The sequence below is a fragment of the Phalacrocorax aristotelis genome, chromosome 2, assembly GCF_949628215.1.
Source record: "Phalacrocorax aristotelis chromosome 2, bGulAri2.1, whole genome shotgun sequence".
Taxonomy (NCBI): Eukaryota; Metazoa; Chordata; class Aves; order Suliformes; family Phalacrocoracidae; genus Phalacrocorax; species Phalacrocorax aristotelis.
The window spans coordinates 115709101-115716329 of NC_134277.1; positions in this window are offsets into that span (position 1 = coordinate 115709101).

The window sequence follows — 7229 nt, forward strand, 5'->3', positions numbered from 1 at the left end:
AAGGCTCTGGTGCTCAAACAGGCTTGAAATTGGACCCACCTGGGGAGAGATCCCAACTGTGAGGATCCCTAGCCCTGATTCAAGCCCCCAGCCCTGGGGTGCAACTAAGGGGGGGGGGGGGGTTGATAGACCTAGAAAGATGGGCACTAGAACCACTGCTTGGCAGGCCTGTAGCCCCACATAGTGTGTGCTGCTTCTCCTGCTGGGTCAGTGTCCCAGGCATTTATTAAGTGTATCTTGGCCCAGGGATACAACTGGTGGTGCAGTTGTCAGACATGATAAATGCACTTAGCTCAAAAGCAGGAAAAAGCAAGAGCAGCAGAAAAATGGGGCAGAATATTCTCAGGGAAGGAAAACTAGTTACTCTTTTTTCATACCTATCAAGCTGTGGCCAGTAATAAGAGATCAGTTAGTTCATAGGTGTAAGGTCATGCCATTGTCCAGCGCAGTGAAAGGTCTTTTCAACTGCCAGTAGAAGCTTTAAGAGAGGAAACATTGATCACGGGCCCACAACGGGGAGGACACAGTTCCCCAACGCAACCAGGCACAGGCACAGTCTCTCTCAAGGTGAGGCAGAACAGGTATGTTTCTGTGGGGTATGTGGGAGCAGAGCCACTACTGGGCCTTCCTTCAGGCCTGGAACTTGCCTTTTAAGTGCCATCCAGCTTTTTTAAAACACAGCCTTTGGCGTGCTCCCAGGGGAAGCGGTGTGGCACAGGCAGCAGCACCACAAGTTCTGAGGTGGAAACAGCACCTGGGACAGCCAGGGCTGGAGCCCATGGGGAGGGTAAGAGAGGGCTCCTTTCTGTTAAAGTCACCACACAGGCAATGTTACTGACGACACAACCAAAGGTATTTCATATGATCATGAACTAGTGTGGGTGCAGCTCTCCCAGGAGGAACTGTGTGCTGGTTTTGGCTGAGAAGGGGTTAATTCTCACTGTGGGGGTCGGCTACCTTTCCAGCTTCCCGCGCTCTGCCGCGTGGCGGGGGGGGCTGGGAGGGGCAGGGCCATGGTGGGGGCGGCTGACCCCGACTGGCCAATGGCAGGTTCATTCCATACCACGTGACACCATGGCCAATATATGGAGGGCGGGCAGTGGCAGCGCGGGGGCGGCGCGGCGTCGGGTCGGCGAGCGGCGAGCGGCTGCGGCGCGTGCGGTTTGTTCCGGCGGTTCGTTCCCCCTCTCCCCTCCCTTCCCCCTCCCCCGGGGCTTTGCGCCTCTCGTTGTTCTCCTTTACATTGCATTTCTACTGTTGTTTCTTTTAATTTTAATTATTAAACTGTTCTTATCCCAACCCACGAGCATTACCCTTCTGATTCTCTCCCCCATCTACCGGTGGGGGAGTGAGCGAGCGGCTGTGTGGGGCTGAGCTGCCGCTAAACCACAACAGTCTTTTTGGCGCCCAGCGTGGGGCTCAAGGGTTGGAGATAACAACAGCTGCTGGTCACAGCACCATGTTGTCCTTTTTGCAGTTGGTGTTAAAAATCGGTGTTGGTTGTTTGAGTCTGCTGTGTTCCGCTGTGATTAGTAATGTTTTGCCTACAAGATTTGTTATACAAACGTTTTCAGCTTTATCTGGTATTTGGGGTTTTTGCTGAAACCGTTACTGTACTTCGGATACCACCTTGTTGAGGCGATTAGCGATTATACCTCCTCCTCTGAGAGATTTTATATGGAGGAAATACAGAATAGTACCTTTGCAACTTTGTTCTATGATGTCTGTGCCTTTGTTACAACAACGTTTTTGTATCTTGAACATCCTTGGGTGGTTAAGGTGCACTTATTGTTAGTTTTTGGGCATGTTGTTTTGGTTTTGACTAAGCAACTTAAGAATATCACCCAGAAATCTGCCCCGAGGCTTGATAGTTACGAGTGGCAGGGCATGTGGGATAGCATGGGCAAATACCTAGGGCAGTGGGCACCCCCAGTGTTGTGGAGTTTCACCCCCGAACAAGTGCAGAATCCTAAAAAACTAGTAGAATATTTGGAGAAAGTATGTTGTTACGCTGGGAACTCCAGAGAGACACAGATAACTGCAACATGCTGGGGTCTGGCCCATGCATACCGAGCCTTGCTCAACAGTATTCAGTGCCCCCAGGGGGAAGAGAATGTCTCTGGATTGAAATGCAAAGTGACTGGCACTGTAGACAATCCAGCCCTGACAACAGGCACTGCAGCCACTCAAACCCCCACAACAAGTACCGGAGCTAGCTCAGAAAATAAACCCGTACCAGTATCAGTTGCCCCCATACACAAGACGAAATATTGGAAGCGGATGTCAACTCGTTTAGAACGGGATGATGAAGAACCAGGGCCATCGCGGGGAGAGGAGGGAGAAGTAATAAATGAAATAGAGACCACCCGATCCCTGTCCTTAAGCGAGTTGCGAGATATGCGAAAAGATTATAGCCGTCGTTCAGGTGAGCACATTGTCACCTGGCTGCTCCGATGCTGGGATAATGGGGCCAGTAGCCTGGAACTAGAGGGAAAAGAAGCCAAACAATTGGGATCCCTTTCTGGGGAAGGGGGCGTTGACAAAGCAATTGGAAAAAAAACACAAGCCCTCAGCCTCTGGAGGCCACTCCTGTCTGGAGTGAAGGAAAGGTATCCCTTTAAAGAAGATGTTACATATCGCCCAGGAAAATGGACAACTATGGAGAAAGGCATCCAGTATCTAAGGGAATTAGCTGTGTTTGAGGTGATTTATGGTGACCTGGATGATCAACGGTCATCCAAAGATCCAGATGAAGCCGAGTGCACACGACCCATGTGGCGGAAGTTTGTACGGAGCGCACCATCTTCGCATGCAAACTCATTGGCAGTGATGTCCTGGAAAGATGACGAGACACCAACGGTGGCAGAGGTGATAGATAGACTCCGGGATTATGACACAAATATCTCTTCCTCGCTTGTCTCTGCTGTGGAGAAACTATCCCAAGAGGTCCAGCAACTCAAAGAAGATCTGTCCTACTCCCCACCTCGACAGAGCAGTGTCTCAGCTGTTAGGAATAAGCGTCCTTTGGCTCAAAGAAGGGGATACACACCACGGGCCACCCTATGGTTCTACCTGCGTGACCACGGAGAGGACATGATGAGGTGGGATGGCAAGCCTACTTCGACCCTACAGGCACGAGTACATGAACTGCAAGGAAGAACAGTCACTGAGGGAGGCTCTTCCAGGAAAGCTGCTGCTCCAGTTTCCAGCGAGCAAGTCCCCAGACAGAGGAGTAGAAGCGCAGATTTTATTTCTAAGTGTAATAGAGGGACTCCTGATTCACATTTACAGGAAGTGAGTTGTGACTGCCATGATCAGGACTAGAGGGGCCCTGCCTCCAGCCGGGTGGAGGAAAGGGATAACCGGGCTTACTGGACTGTGTGGATCCGATGGCCTGGCACGTCCGACCCACAGGAGTATAAAGCTTTAGTGGACACCGGCGCACAGTGCACCTTAATGCCATCAAACTATATAGGGGCAGAACCCATCAGCATTGCTGGAGTGACAGGGGGATCTCAAGAGCTAACTGTATTGGAGGCCGAAGTGAGCCTAACTGGCAATGAGTGGCAGAAGCACCCCATTGTGACTGGCCCAGAGGCTCCGTGCATCCTTGGCATAGACTACCTCAGGAGAGGGTATTTCAAGGACCCAAAAGGTTACAAGTGGGCTTTTGGTGTAGCTGCCTTGGAGACGGAGGAAACTGAACAGCTGTCTACCTTGCCCGGTCTCTCAAAGGACCCATCTGTGGTGGGGTTGCTGAAGGTCAAAGAACAACAGGTGCCAATCGCCACCACAACAGTGCACCGGCGGCAATATCGCACCAACAGAGACTCTCTGATCCCCATCCATAAACTCATTCACCAACTGAGGAGCCAAGGAGTCATCAGTAAGACCCACTCACCCTTTAACAGTCCCATATGGCCAGTGCGGAAGTCTAATGGAGAGTAGAGACTAACAGCAGACTATCGTGGCCTGAATGAAGTCACTCTACCGTTGAGTGCTGCTGTGCCAGACATGCTAGAACTTCAATACGAACTGGAGTCAAAGGCGGCCAAGTGGTATGCCACAATTGATATTGCTAATGCATTCTTCTCAATCCCTCTGGCAGCAGAGTGCAGGCCACAGTTTGCTTTCACATGGAGGGGCGTCCAGTACACCTGGAATCGACTGCCCCAGGGGTGGAAACACAGTCCTACCATTTGCCATGGACTGATTCAGACTGTACTGGAACAGGGAGAAGCTCCAGAACACCTTCAATACATTGATGACATCGTTGTGTGGGGCAACACAGCGGAAGAAGTTTTTGAGAAAGGTGAGAAAATAGTCCAAATCCTTCTGAAAGCTGGTTTTGCCATAAAACGAAGTAAGGTGAAGGGACCTGCACGAGAAATCCAGTTCTTAGGAATCAAATGGCAAGATGGTCGTCGTCAGATTCCAATGGATGTGATCAACAAAATAGCAGCCATGTCTCCACCAACTAGCAAAAAGGAAACACAAGCTTTCTTGGGCGTTGTGGGTTTTTGGAGAATGCATATTCCAAATTACAGTCTGATCGTGAGCCCTCTCTATCAAGTGACCTGGAAAAAGAATTATTTCAAATGGGGCCCTGAGCAACGACAAGCCTTTGAACAGATTAAACGAGAAATAGTCCATGCAGTAGCTCTTGGGCCAGTCCGGGCAGGGCAAGATGTAAAAAATGTGCTCTACACTGCAGCCGGGGAGAATGGCCCTACCTGGAGCCTCTGGCAGAAAGCACCAGGGGAGACCCGGGGTTGACCCCTAGGGTTTTGGAGTCGGGGATACAGAGGGTCTGAAGCCCACTATACTCCAACTGAAAAAGAGATATTGGCAGCATATGAAGGGGTTTGAGCTGCTTCAGAAGTGGTTGGTACTGAAGCACAGTTGCTCCTGGCACCCCGACTGCCAGTGCTGGGCTGGATGTTCAAAGGAAACATCCCCTCTACACACCATGCAACTGATGCTACGTGGAGTAAATGGGTTGCACTGATCACCCAGCGGGCTCGAGTAGGAAACCCCAGTCGCCCAGGAATCTTGGAATTGATTATGGACTGGCCAGAAGGCAAAGATTTTGGATTATCACCAGAGGAGGAGGTGACACGTGCTGAAGAAGCCCCACTGTATAACAGACTGCCAGAAGATGAGAAGCAATATGCCCTGTTCACTGATGGGTCCTGTCGCCTTGTGGGAAAGCACCGGAGATGGAAGGCTGCTGTATGGAGTCCTACATGACAAGTAGCAGAAACTGCTGAAGGAGAAGGTGAATCGAGCCAGTTTGCAGAGGTAAAGGCCATCCAGCTGGCCTTAGACATCGCTGAACGGGAGAAGTGGCCAGTGCTCTATCTCTATACTGACTCCTGGATGGTGGCAAATGCCTTGTGGGGCTGGCTGCAGCAATGGAAGCAAAGCAACTGGCAGCGCAGAGGCAAACCCATCTGGGCTGCCACATTGTGGCAAGATATTGCTGCCCGGGTAGAGAAACTGGTTGTAAAGGTACGGCATGTGGATGCTCACGCCCCCAAGAGTCGGGCCACTGAAGAACATCGAAACAACCAGCAGGTAGATCGGGCTGCCAAGATTGAAGTGGCTGAGGTGGATCTGGACTGGCAGCATAAGGGTGAACTATTTCTAGCTCGGTGGGCCCATGACACCTCAGGCCATCAAGGGAGAGATGCAACATACAGGTGGGCTCGTGATCGAGGGTTGGACTTGACCATGGGTATTATTGCACAGGTTATCCACGAATGTGACGCATGCGCTGCAATCAAGCAAGCGAAGCGGGTAAAGCCTCTGTGGTATGGGGGACGATGGCTGAAATATAAATATGGGGAGGCCTGGCAAATTGACTATATCATACTCCCACAGACCCGCCAAGGCAATCGCCATGTGCTTACAATGGTAGAAACAATGACTGGCTGGAAACATATCCTGTCCCCCACGCCACTGCCTGGAACACTATCCTGGGTCTTGAGAAACAAGTCCTGTGGCGACATGGCACCCCAGAGAGAATTGAGTCAGACAACGGGACTCATTTCCGAAATAGCCTCATAGACACCTGGGCCAAAGAGCACGGCATTGAGTGGGTGTATCACATCCCCTATCACGCACCAGCCTCTGGGAAAATTGAAAGGTACAATGGACTGTTAAAAACCACACTGAGAGCAATGGGGGGTGGAACATTCAAGTACTGGGATACACATTTAGCAAAAGCCACGTGGTTAGTCAACACGAGGGGATCTGCCAACCGAGCTGGCCCTGCCCAGTCAGAAATCCTACATACTGTGGAAGGGGATAGAGTCCCTGTAGTGCACACAAAAAGTATGCTGGGCAAAACAGTCTGGGTTCTTCCTGCCTCTGGCAAAGGCAAACCCATTCGTGGGATTGCTTTTGCTCGAGGACCTGGGTGCACTTGGTGGGTGATGCGGGAGGATGGAGAAATCCAATGTGTGCCTCAAGGGGATTTGATTTTGGGTGAAAACAGTCAATGAACTGAATGGCACAATGTGAACTGCTGTATAATACTGTGTGTCACCTCTGTGTTGTATCAATGATCTCAGAGTACGAGCCTCCCAACCCATGGAAGATCAACTATGAAACAAGCCGTGCAGCAGTGATGGAACGATGACTGACTCGGTATGCAGCAACCCAACGCCACACACCATCTCTCCCACCTGGAAAGACTGATACAACAGATGGAGCCCAGAGTCATGGACTGGGTGAACTCAATGGACATTTTAATGGACATTTTACAGGGAAGGTCCATGAACTAAGGGAATGATGTCTGTGTAGTATGTTAAAGGATGGGAAGGGGAGGGGTGGTGGTTGGTACGGTTGTATTGCATCATACAGGACCTGGGCATGGTGTAAATGGTATGGAATAAGGGGTGGAGAATGTGCTGGTTTTGGCTGAGAAGGGGTTAATTCTCCTCACTGTGGGGGTCAGCTACCTTTCCAGCTTCCCGTTCTGCCGCGTGGCGGGGGAGGGCTGGGAGGGGCAGGGCCATGGTGGGGGCGGCTGACCCCGACTGGCCAATGGCAGGTTCATTCCATACCATGTGACACCATGACCAGTATATTGGGGGGGGGAGCAGTGGCAGCGCGGAGGAGGCGCGCAGCGGGTCGGCGGGCGGCTGCGGCGCGTGTGGTTTGTTTCGGCGGTTCGTTCCCCCTCTCCCCTCCCTTCCCCCTCCCCCGGGGCTTTGCGCCTCTCG